Here is a 14,133-nt window from a genome sequence, read left to right as displayed (position 1 = left end):
AGATACTGTGGGGGGTGCTGCGGGAGTATGGGGTGAGGGGGGCACTTCTCAGGGCCATCCAATCCCTGTACGCCCAAAGCGAGAGCTGTGTTCGGATCCTCGGCAGTAAGTCGGACTCGTTTCCGGTGGGGGTTGGCCTCCGCCAGGGCTGCGCTTTGTCACCAATCCTGTTCGTGATATTCATGGACAGGATATCGAGGCGTAGTCGGGTGGAGGAGGGTTTGCAGATCGGTGTGCTGAGGATCTCATCGCTGCTTTTTGCAGATGATGTGGTCCTGTTGGCATCATCGGTCTGCGACCTCCAGCACTCACTGGATCGGTTCGCAGCCGAGTGTGACGCAGTCGGGATGAGAATCAGCACCTCTAAATCTGAGGCCATGGTTCTCAGCAGGAAACCGGTGGTTTGCCTACTCCGGGTAGGGAATGAGTCCTTACCCCAAGTGAAGGAGTTTAAGTATCTCGGGGTCTTGTTCGCGAGTGAGGGGACGATGGAACGTGAGATTGGTCGGAGAATCGGAGCAGCAGGGGCGGTATTGCATTCGCTTTACCGCACCGTTGTGACGAAAAGAGAGCTGAGCCGGAAGGCAAAGCTCTCGATCTACCGTTCAATCTTCGTTCCTACTCTCACCTATGGTCATGAGTGTTGGGTCATGACCGAAAAAACGAGGTCGCGGGTGCAAGCGGCCGAAATGGGTTTCCTCAGGAGGGTGGCTGGCGTCTCCCTTAGAGATAGGGTAAGAAGCTCAGTCATCCGTGAGGAACTCGGAGTAGAGTCCTTGCTCCTTTGCGTCGAAAGGAGCCAGTTGAGGTGGTTCGGGCATCTAGCACGGATGCCTCCTGGGCGCCTCCCTTGGGAGGTGTTCCAGGCATGACCAGCTGGGAGGAGACCACGGGGAAGACCCAGGACTAGGTGGAGAGATTATATCTCTACTCTGGCCTGGGAACGCCTCGGGATCCCCCAGTCAGAGCTGGTTAATGTGGCCCGGGAAAGGGAAGTTTGGGGTCCCCTGCTGGAGCTGTTGCCCCCGCGACCCGATCCCGGATAAGCGGTTGAAGATGGATGGATGGATGGATGGTTTTCATTAGTGTATACTCACCTGAAAACTAAGAATTGTTGTGTTTTTGTTAGCTTAGATTGAGTCCTTCATATCTACATAGGGAGCAGGTCCTCTTCATGTTGCAACGCCATGTTTCTACAGAACGGTCAAACCAAACACTGGCTCTAGAGAGATCTGAAGGCCACCATAGTTCTCCGACACGCTTGCGAAACTGCAGTAACGTGAGCGGCGTGAAAAACCGAGGTACCACCAGTCGTCATCAAACTTCCGTTGCTTCTAAAGTATAGTGTTATTACGGTAAGGATGACCTCTAAGTGAGGCGAACGGTGTTACGATGATTTTGGATTCGGTGGCTCACGTTACTGCAGTCTTGGAAAGGGAGGAGTGAGCGGAGGAGTATTCAGTTAGTTGCAATCTGCAACCACACCACTAGATGCTGCCAAATCGTACACACTGTACCTTTAAACGATTAATCAATTATCTAAATAGTTGCCGTTTCATTTTGTCTTGATTGACTAATAATCGATTTATGGTTGCAGCTCTAATCGTACTGTAAAGTTTTGAAGGTGGTGGTCTTTTAAAAGTTATTATTCATGTGTGTTCAGGTCATTCACCCGTTTATTTAATCCACCCCCCTCGTCCTCTCTCTCTCTCTGTGCTCCATTTTTTTCTTCTTACTAATTTTCTCTCATATTCTTCCCCTTTTTGTCTGTGTCTCTCTTTCACCTTCCCTTAATCAACAGTCTGGTAAATATCTCTGAAAGCGAGGGTAACACACTCACACACACAAAACACACACTGCAAAAACATTGGTAGCTATTTATAGTAGCAGGCGGAGGGGAAAGGTACACAGGCCATGGAGATGTGTCCTTCACCACTGCTGTGAACAATGCTGCCTGCCAGACTCACAAACACACACACACACACACACACACACACACACACACATGTATGCCCACGCTCAACATGGACATGCAGGGACTTCAGTTAGTGTCAAATGATACACAGTCAGACATACGAAGCTGCATACATACAGTAAATGTACAAACGTTGGCTTGTCCTGCACACAGATACGTGAATATAATGAACACACGCAGGTTTATAAGTTAACACAAAGATGCAACCACACACAGAAAGGCAAGACAACTCTAGGAACTAAGGGCAGAGTGGCTACTGAACAGTGTTACCAGATCAGATTGACAGTTTCCAACCCAGTCGCAACTAAAAACTCGACCAACCCGTGGAAAACCGTAAAACCATTATATGCACAATAGAAAACACATCATAAGCATACAAAGCTGGCGGCCTGAGTGTCAGCAACCACCAACTTTTGTCTGTATTACCATGATTTTATTATCATTCATATACATATATATATATATACTGTATGTACTTGGCAAATAAACCTGATTCTTATTCTGATAATAAATACAACTTTTGCTAGTATCGACTATCACTCAAGATATTTAAGTGAAGTATTTGTGTGCTGATGATCTACAAACTAATAGATTGTTGTTTTAACTTACTTTTAACAGTCCTTTGCAGTTTGAAGATGGAAAATATAGCTTCTTGTAAGGAGTTATATGTAGCCTATTAAATGCACTGCTCATGTTGTATTGTCCTTGTACTTATAGTATAAGTAGGCTATATTATAAAACTTTATAAGCTGTTAAAGTGTCTGCACTAATAGTATGTTAAGACAAATGGTTTTACATTTATTGCATTTGGGAGTTAAAGTGTTTGCTGGTGGCTCTGTGGTGAAAATGTAATTTAACTATTAAGTCATATCATCTCACGCCACCAGAGGGCGGCACAGGAAGGCAGCTGAGGGTCTCCATCACCGACTCCATCTTTAGAGTCTTTGTGAATCTGGTCCTTTTTGCTGTCTGTGACTGATTAAAAAAACATTTGGTTGTCTAAAGTATTGATTCCTAAAGTCACACAGGACAGGAAAAAGGAATGAGAAACAGTGATCATCAACATTAATCAATTAGTAGTTATTCTGATCGTTTGGGGTCATTTTTCTCAGTTAACTCTCTGACTACAGTGATGTCAGTTTCTGTACTTTAATAATGGACTTTAAGTTTAAAACATATATCAGGACCCTTTGACTCCTGTAGGACAAATCCAGTTGGTCAATACTAACTTTAAACTAGCCTCTCAACGTGTTGCTCTGATTCATTATTTTTAAGTGAACACATATTTGATGGATCAAATGAAGTTAGATTGTTTATCATTAAAGCAATATTTTTTAAATTTTATAAGTTACAGCTGAAAATAATCGGCAGATTAAACTAGAATGAACTAGAACTAAACTATTTCTGTCTTCCATTGTCTTGTTTTGCATGACCAAAAGTCCAAAACCCAAAGATATTCGGTTTACTATCATAAATGACCATAGACTGTATATAAGAAGTGGACGTAATCACTGTGATGTCACCCATTGGTTTGTGGACCGCCGTTTTGAAGCCTTGAGTTCGGCATTTAGGCCGTCGCCATGTTGTTTTTTTACAACCAGAAGTGACACAAGAGGGTGGAGTTAAGTACAACCAAACGTTGACTAAAACATTTTAAAAAACGTTATAATTAACTTTCATGAACTGAAAACACGTAAAGTTGTAAGACGAAAACACTGACAACGGCGAGGTCGCGACCTGTCAATCACAAGGTAGCCACGCCCTAAAGCATCTCCTGCTTTATGGTCTATTTGACTATAAATGGGACCATAATTTACTAAATGAACATCATGCTGTATTGAAGAAGACTTGAAACTAGAGATTGAGACCATAAACTCATGTTTACAAAGTTTAAGGCACTTCTGCATTGGCTTCACTCAGACCCTGGAGTTGCCCACTGTTTGGAACCAGCAAATGTTTGGCATTTTTACTTAAAGGTAGAGTGTGTAAGATCTGGCGGCATCTGGTGGTGTGGTTGCAGATTGCAACCAAGAGTACCCCTCTGCTCACTCCTCCCTTTTCAAGACTGAGATAACGCGGCCATCCTTACCATAATAACACTACTTTAGGAGCAATGCAAATCGGCTGATGCACGACGGCAGCTGTCTGTACCAACAATATGTTGTAGTTTTACATTTTCTTCTGTACATTGTGTTGATAGAATGAGCTAACGAAGCCCACAGTGCTGAGATAACATCAGTAATCAAAGCTTATTCAGCTTTATTTGTGACAGCTATGTGGCCTGTAGGCAAACACACCGCCTACATGAATATCAGATTTAACCACGTGGACTGTCTTGTTGTGCCGAATCACATCATCATTAACCTTGATGTTAATAATCTTTAGCTCACAAGCTCTTAGAATTTAACCACACTGATCCAGTATAGGTTTTGCTGTGATTCCAGTTTGGTTAAACTTTGTGCCTGGAATAATGTCTGCACATGCTATCAGAAATATACAACTCCTGCCTAACGTACGTTATCGAAAGTTATCTGTTTTTAATTCTGTTTGCTGCAAAAGGCCGTGGAGGCACGTTTATGCCTGCAGGGAAAGAACTATTTTATACACATGTGCATCTTTAAAACTAGATTTCAGTTGAATTATTTACCAGAGGGAAACAAACAGTCGCCTGCTGGATTGCAAATGAGATTCAGGCAGCATATTCTCCTGTCTTTCTCGTCCTCAAGTGTAAGAATATACTGTAGGCAGAACTTGACTGGACTTTCATACTCTATCTGAGCAGAACATCCTGTTTTCTTTATTTTTAAAAGGTGATTACTCGTCTGAGAGGAAGAAACATGGCAAGGAAATAACTATTATGGCAAGAGGACCTGAGAGGGCATTTTGTGCTGTGATTATGTCCACAGTGGTGAGGCAATACCTGCAATGTGAAACTGAGAAGCCATAATCACAGCGGAGAACCTCCTTAAGGGCATGATTGCTTTTATACAACAGTAACCTACACATTGTCTGGAAAGCTTTCATAAGCGCTGGTGTGCACTTACAAAGAAGAAAAAACACTAGAAACTAGACCTGCGAGCAGATATACTGCATTGTTTTTTATGTTCATTGACACTTTAGAAAGACACACCTGGGCCAACCACAGCATGATGATAATATGACCAGGAATTATATACAAGTTATGAGTATAATAAACAATTAAATGAAGGAAAATGTATGAAACTGATAAGAATAGATTCTGAATCTATTAAAGATGCCAGGCTTTTGATTAAGCCGGGTTTTTATTTGTATTTAATTTGTATAATTCTACTAAATTTATTTTTTTAATGAATCCTTTATTTTATTGTATGTAATTTGTATAATTGTATTATATTTTACTGTTGTTTTATTAAAGATGTATTTTATTATATTTAATTTGTAGAAGTTCATTATATTTTATTGTTTTATTAATGATTTATATTATTGTATTTAATTTGTAGAATTCTATTATATCTTATTGTTTTATGAATAACTAATTTTATTGTATTTAATTTGTATAATTGTATTTAATTTTATTGTTGTTTGTTAATTATTATTTTATTGTATTTAATTTGTAAAATTTTATTTTATTTTATTGTTTTATGAATCACTTATTTTATGGTATTTAATTTGTATGATTTTATTATTGTTTTATTAATAATTTATTTTATTGTATTCAATTTGTATAATTTTATTATATTTTATTGTTTTATTAATGATTAATTTTATTGTGTTTAATTTGTATAATTTTATTATAATTTATTGTTATTTTATTATTCTAGTTTTTACTTCACACTGTTTTACTACTATTACTGTTATTCTAGCTTTTTATTCTATTTTATTACACTTTTATTATTTGAATGTCTTGCGTGCATTGGTCTAAAATTATCTCATTCTTAAATTGTTGAATATTTGTCTTTTCTGTTGTTTTCACGGCCACACTTGTTCTATCTTACTTTCAGCTTGTCAGTCACATCTATGGTTCTTATTGCAACTGATAACGCCTATTTAATAGCCTGACAACAGTCTGTTCGGCATTATCAGTATAGGACGTATAAATCCGGCCTTGGACAGGCTCTAATTTATAGTTCAGGAACTAAAACTGGTCTTTGCTCCATCTGGTATTATTCTTTCATAGCCCTCCCTCCTTCCCACCTCCCTGCACCCTCCTTTGACTCTACTAAGTATTTATAAAGGGTCTCGTACGGGAATCGCTTCGTCACTTACTGCAGAGCGCCCTGGACGTGGACCAAGAGCAACAAAAACAAACTCTTTCATGTCCGCAGGGTCTGGTGTCTTTCTTTCTTCTCTTTAAGCCAAGCCCTCTGCTGAGTCCATTGTTTGTTGCTTCAAGAGGAACTAGATGACTTATAATTCATCAGGAACACACTAAACCCCAGTCGCCTGTTGACATTTCAGCCTGCTGTACATTGTGGTTTCAACACCTTCATCCTTCACAAAAGAGCCATACGAACAGTAAACTTATAGAGAACCAACAAACCCACTCTTTATCAAATTAAAAGCACTAAAATTGAAAGATCTGGTTGACTTTAAAACGGTTAAAATCATGTATAAAGCAAAAAATAAGTATATAGTATCCAAACGTATGTATATATTTATTATTAGAAATCAATTAACAACACAAAACAATGACAAATATTGTCCAGAAACCCTCACAGGTACTGCATTTAGCAAAAACAATATGCTCAAATCATAACATGTCAAACTGCAGCCCAACAGACAACAACAGCTGTCAGTGTGTCAGTGTGCTGACTTGACTATGAGTTGCCCCAAACTGCATGTGATTATCATAAAGTTGGCATGTCGGTAAAGGGGTGCTCGTGGGTACCAATAGAACCCATTTTCATTCACATATCTTGAGGTCAGAGGTCAAGGGACCCCTTTGAAAATGGCCAAGCCTGTTTTTCCTCGCCAAAATGTACTTTGACAGCCCTAATACACACACACACACACACACACACACACACACACACACACACACACACACACATACATATATATATATATATATACATATATATATGTATATATATATATACTAAAAAATGGGTTCTTATGTTCTATATAATATTCTCATTTCTTTTTTTTTTACATGTTCGAAATAAAAAATCTAAATCAATACCTAACATGAAAATACTGGTCTGGGCTGGATGTGTTAGTGTAGTTGTTAAGGATCTCCTGGGAGCAGTGAATGAGGACTATGAGGATCTGCTGGAGTGTGTTATGTTGTCACTATGTGTGTGCATGTAGGACAGTATATATATATATATATATATATATATATATATACATATATCAGATCGTAACTGATAGAATTGTTCAAACCCCCCTGAGCAGAGCCGCCCACCTCCTTCCTCTGTCGTTTGCTGGACGTCCTGAAACTAATGTGGATTTCACGGTTTCACAGTGGTGGATGTCAGCTGCCAACAGTTTATCCAAACAGTTTTCTGCTTTCTATTGATTTTTCAACAATGTGTCAGATTAACTGGCTGCCAGCACAAAAGGCTGTTAAATGGATGCCTTGACATTTTGGGTTTTTCGTCTGTCATTTTTCTTTGCCAGCCACTTGTCACATCGTGGAGGAAACTACTGTCTGCCTCGTGTCTTTGGGACTACGACAAAGCCTATTAGCGTTCCTCATTGAGCGTGTGTGTTTGCTAGAAAGCTAATGAACGAGCTAATGGGAGGACAGTTAGCAGAATAATATAATTACAGGAGTTTTACTGTAATTCCCTTCTTCGGGGTCAGGAAGGATAAGTGATGCACCAGTGAAATGTAAAATATCAAACATAATATGACAAATTTCAGGAAAAGAAAGAAATAAGGCGGTAATTCTAGATTCAAATGAAATCCAAGCATCATCATCTTCAAAGCTTCTTTAACCGACTCTTCAGTCATCAACCGGTGATCCCAGTAGATTTCTCTCAGTCAGTCAGGCTTCAATCTCTACACAGTGGGGGTGATGATTGAGTTGTGACGGACTGTATGAGAGTAAATGAATGAACCTGATAACTTGGTATTGCCACATTTCCCAACTTCAAATAAGATAAGAGGTCTAAACAGTTTGTGGATCCCACAAAGTAATGCTTTGGTTCCGTGCGGTAACTCCTGTCTGTTTCTCCAAACTGGGGGCGTGTCGACCCTCATCTACTGTAGATAATACACTGACTATGGATAAGTACCTCATACAACCCCACTTCAAAACACCTGAACTATCCCTTTAATGTGAGGCCAGTGTTTTGTGGGCTGAAAGCGTGATCGTTGCTATTTAGGAGACAGTTTGACCTGGGGAGAAATGTTCACACCAGACTCCAGAGAATGTGTAGTATCACAATTAGTGTCAAAGATTTGATGCTATTCTGTACTGCAGCCTTACTTCCAAGATTTATGCTGATAACACAGGTGCGGTTTTACATAAAAAATCTTGCCGACTGCAGCTTAAATAACTGCTGCTTGTAAAAACACACCGGCACTGTGGCAGGTGCATGGAAAAGTTGGCCTGAATCCCCCGTGGCACACTCGGCTCTGAAACTTTATCCTGCTGTTTCCCAAATACCATCTGAGGGTGTGAGGCTGGATGGCAGACGGAGGAAATAAAACCTTGAATTTAAACAAGAGAAAATGGTACCCAAAGCTCCGGTGGGTTAGTAGTATAACTATACAGCAGATAGAGCCGGTTAAGCCCTCACAATAGGCTGGAAAAATAACATTTAGATTGCAAAACAAAATGATTTTCAAAAGGGCCCCATGGGAAAAAGAACGAAAACGAGAGCTTTGTGAGGAAAGCCAGGTGCATGAAATCTCTCCAGGTGCTTTTGCTTTGTGCTGCTAAATTGATTTCCATTATTACGAATATGTCTGTTTGTTTGGCTTGATTCCAGGGTGTGTTTGTGTGAATCAGATTGATGAGAGAGCTGACGTCTATCTGAAAGGTTTTAGATTAGAAGGCAGACACAGTAGTGAGATAGAAAATAACAGGAGGATATGGTCAGAATATGACGGAGAAAAAAAAACAGTCATTAAAACAGAAACTGATGAGGAGCTGATTAATCTATCCTTGTTTCTCGCTTTGAGGCCCTGAAATAAACTAGAGTCTGTATTTACTGTGCCTTTATAAAGTATTTAAAGTCCCTGTCTTTGCCCTGCATTTTATGGTACTACAGCATGAAATCGAAATGTATCTACTTACTTTAAATAGCCTGTGATTAAAAACTCTTTTTGGAAATAAAACACAAGAGTCAAGGAGGGAAAAAAACAACAAATTTGTGTGCTTTAAATTAATTTGTGTGTCTTGATTTAGCACAACTTCTCACCATCATTTATTGTATTTCATTTGTATAATTTGAATCTATTTTATGAATCTATTTTGTAATTCACACTGTTTTACTACTATTATTATAGCTTTTAATTCTATTTTAATAAATTTTTTTTTATCAAATATTCTCATTGATAAATTGTTTTTGTCTTTTCTGTTGTTTTCCCGGTGTACTCTTATTTACTCTTTATTTTGTCAGTCATCTAACACTTTGAACTGCACTAACTTATATGAAAGGTGATATTCAAATAAAGTGTGATTGATTGATCGTGCCTTTATTCATTGTCTTGCGTGTACCCTTCACACTATATGGATCGCTTGGCTTTACTACAGTTTTATTTTGATCTCAGACTGAGATATGCGGATATATTTGGCTCTTGGCTGTCAAACACAATGTTGAGATCTCTGAAATATATTTTACACGACAATGGATTTTTCATTGTTAAACTTTGATGAAACTGTGGATGTCATCCAGTATATAAAAGTTCAGCTTCAGGGCTCTGGAGCGCTCCATAAATGTCTTCTTCTTTATCTTCTTCAAACTTCTGGCTGACTGAATGCACCGTACCAAAGATGTTTGCTGTCCTCTACAACAGCACAAATGTCGTATTCAGCGTTCGGTTCTACTTAGCTCCACCCTCTTGTGTCACTTCTGGTTGCAAATAACGAAGGTGGCGACGACCAAAATAATGAACTCCAGGCTTCAAAACGGCAGTCCTCAAACCACTGAGTGACGTCACGGTGACTTCGTCCACTTCTTATATGCAGTCTATGGTTGCATTACACAGTCGTAAAAAGTTTAAAGTTGTTCAAGAGTGAGGTGATACTTCTTCCACTCTTTTTTGGAAACATCTGCATCAGCTCGGCACATTTGGATTTTGCAGATAATGGCTCGATCTTCTGAGTCATTCCACAGATTTTCTCTGGGATTCAAATCTGGGCTTTGAGGCTGCTGAAGGACTTTCACATTCTTGTTGTGAAGCCACTCCAACACCGATTTGGCAGCATGTTTGGAGGAGAAATGTGTTGGCCCCACTCTCAGGCCTTTGGCACTCAGAAACTTGCTCTCCTCGAGATTTGCCTGTGTTTGAATCCCTGCATTGTTCCTCTGGACCTCTGGCAGAGTCTCCCCATCCTCCCAGCATGGCCAAGTCTGAAGCTGCACCATCGCCCTTCGAGGTGAGGACGGTGTTCGAGGGTTGATAAGCGCTGCCCAGTTCCTGCAGACACTTTGCATCAGCTGAAGCGTTTTGAATTTTGTTTCATCAGACCTCAGAATCTTTTGCATCATGCTCTCCGTCTTTCACATGTCTTCTGACAAACTCCAGGCTGCTGCCATGAGGTTGTTTTTCAGGGGAGGCTGAATTTATTTGAAGGCATGTGCTGACAGATTCTGTTCTAGCAAGTTATTCTATCATGACTGAAGAACACTGGAATTTTGTCAGAGTGGTCTTGAGGTTCTTGGCCACCTTCCTGATAAAGGTCTTTCTTGGCAGGTTGCTGTTTGGTCAAAAACCAGCTCCAGGAGGAGCCCTAGTCATTTAATTTCTGGTCCTCCGTCTCTTAAAGGTACAGTGTCTAGGATCTGGCGGCATCCAACAGTGAGGCTGCAGATTGCGACCAACTGAAACTTCTCCCGTTTGCCAAGCGTGTAGGAGAACTACGGTGGCCGATGTGAAAACACGAATGGCCCTCTCTACAGCCAGTGTTTCATTTGTCTGTTCTCCGTGAAGAGGACCCGCTCCGTATGTAGATATAAACGGCTCATTCTAAGGGAACAAAAACACAACAATTCGTATTTTCAGGCGATTCTATACTAAGGAAAACATACCTATTAATTATAATATAGTATTATAATTATCAATTATATTATAATGTTTTTGGTTGTCTAAAAATGTCTTAGCTACACCCTCTTGTGTCACTTCTGGTTGCAAAAAAGACAACATGTTGCCGGCCAAAATGCCGAACTTGAGGCTTCAAAACGGCAGTCCACAAACCAATGGGTGACGTCACGATGACTACGTCCACTTCTTATATACAGTTTATAGTTTATTATAGTCCTCTGACAGCCATTGATACTGGATTTTTGTCTCTTTTTTTTTGTCTCAGAGCATTGGATTTATTGATTGCTGTCAGGATCTAATGCGAATTTCAACAAATATAACAACATTTTTATTTGAACAGCACTACCAACCCTACCTTTAAGTTATTATATTTTGTAAAAATCTGTAACAGCTTGGGTTATTGTAGACCACTGAAAAAAAAAATATGTTTTGAGATTTAAAATGTGGCTTCAATATCTCAGAAAAGTTTATAAGAAATCATTTAAAGGACCAGTGTGTAGCATTTAGGACGATCTATTGGGAGAAATGGAATATAATATTAATAAGTATGTTTTCTTTAGTGTATAATCACCTGACCATTACTTTTGAATGAGCCGTTTATATCTACATAGGGAGCGGGTCCTCTTCACAGAGTACACCATGTCGCACCACCATGTTTCTACAGTAGCCCAGAACGGACAAACCACACACTTAACTTTTCCTGCTTGGGCTGGAGTCGATAGTGTTACTCGCTCCCGTCGCCGCTCTCTCTTGCTTCACCACTCACTTACCACGTACACACACTCTAAGCACTGGCTCTGCTCCAAATGGGTCTAGAGAGGGACATTCGCGTTTTTGCGTCGGCCACCGTAGCTCTCCAACACACTTCGCACACGGGAGAGAGTTCAGTTAGTTGTAATCTCCTCACCTCACCACTAGATACCGCCAGATCCTACACACTGGACCTTTAAGAGAGCACAGAAAAAAACAACTTACATACATATTGTAGTTGAAACTTTAAAATAGACAACAAAAATGTTTTTGTTTTTTAACCCAGAGCTAGAAAGAGCATTTTGTCTATGTGAAGGAGCTCCCAATGTCACATTTAACCCTTTTAAGAGACTTTTCTGTCTTTGTAAATCAGTTAGAGAAGACCAGCGAGACCTCTTTGTGTTTGTGTGATGAACAGAGGGGAGGAGAGTTTTGTGTACACAGAAAGCACTGCTTTATTGACTGCACTGGACTGGACTGGATTGGTCTGGACTGGATCAGATGGTACTGGGACTCCATCAGATGAGGGTGGGAGTTGAGGGGGGCGGGGTCAGACTTTGGGGAGGGAGGGGTCAGACAGGTTGGGGGTGGGGTCATAGTGGGATGCAGCCATCATTAAGGCAACACAAACAGCATGCAGATACAGTCACAGGAAACATCGTCATCATCATCATATTGCTTTTCAAAGTCTCGCTTAAAACATCGAAATTGTACAAAAAGGAAGAAAATAGGTTTTTCGCACTAATGAAAAATACATTTTTTGATTTTTCCCTCCTACAAAGAAGATTCTAATACAAGAAAATAAATATAGCAAAAAAAGCCAAAAAATAATTTAAAATAGCTCTTCTTTTTCATATATGTTCAATAGTTCTCTTTGCTATTAACAAATGGCACAACATTCTTTGAAACAAAGAATACAGAAGGATAAACTCCTGCAACATTCATATTATTGTATTGAAGAACCGATGCAGAGTGGAGGAGAAACTGGACACCACAGCAGAGATTTTAACACCTTTCTAAGGACAAATAAGACAGGAGGAGGAGGAGGAGGAGAAACCCGTGTCCTGCTCTGCTTTGATTGGACGATGCTGATTGGTATTCAAATACGACCCAATGTGATGCAAAACGATCTCATGTTGCAGAATGATACCCAATAATATTTAAAAATGTGAGAGAGCAGAGAGAAGGGAGAAGCAGCTGAATCAAATGTTTAAAATAACTAACTTGGGTATTCCTACGAGCTTACAGGAGGAAGTCTGAGGAGAAGTTGCTGCAACAAAAAGTTGCTGAAATTTTGCAAACGAAAACTCAACTGAGCTCTGGTTTCATAATGTGTTTTCAACCTGAGGGAGAAAACTTTGTGAATCTCAGGTCAGGAGAGGGGAGCGAGTTTTTTGTTGTTATTAATGAGAGTCAGAAACTGCAGCTCTGCACTGAGGAGGGATACTGAGAAAACGAAGAGGAGAAAGTGAGTAAAAGTGGAGCTGAGTGAGACAGGAAATGCTGGAGCAACACAAAGTTAAAGAGAGAGAAATGTTTAAGAGCACATCCACACAAGACTGTTCTGGCCAGTAAACAACATCTAGGTCTGAGAAGTGAAGCCAATGCTGAAGTGCCTCAAACTTGCATTCTTTCTAACAGCCAGCAGGGGGCGACTCCTGTGGTTGCAAAAAGAAGTCTGATTGTATAGAAGTCTATGAGAAAACGACCCTACTTCTCACTTGTACATTGTAAACATGAGTTTATGGTCTCAATCACTAGTTTCAAGTCTTCTTCAATACAGCATGATGTTCATTTAGTAAATTATGGTCCCATTTAGAGTCAAATAGACCATAAGGCAGGGGATGCTTTAGGGCGTGGCTACCTTGTGATTGACAGGTCGCTACCACAGCGTTCTCCGGTCTGGGTGTTGTCCGTGTTTTCGTCTTACAACTTTCACAGTGTGTTTTCAGTTCATGAAAGTTAATAATAACCTTTTTGGTTGTCTAAAAATGTCTTACCCTCGTGTCACTTCTGGTTGCAAAAAAAAACATGTTGACGACCAAATACCAAGACGGTGACGGCAAAAATGCCACAAACCAATGGGTGATGTCACGGTGACTACGTCCACTTCTTATATACAATTTCTGGTTTATTACAGTCCTGCGACAGCCATCGATACCGTATTTTTGTCTTTTTTTTTTTTTGTCGGAGCATTTGATTTATCGATT

Source organism: Sebastes fasciatus, chromosome 16 (genome assembly GCF_043250625.1).
Source record: "Sebastes fasciatus isolate fSebFas1 chromosome 16, fSebFas1.pri, whole genome shotgun sequence".
NCBI lineage: Eukaryota > Metazoa > Chordata > Actinopteri > Perciformes > Sebastidae > Sebastes > Sebastes fasciatus.
Note: the sequence above shows the minus strand (reverse complement) of the source record.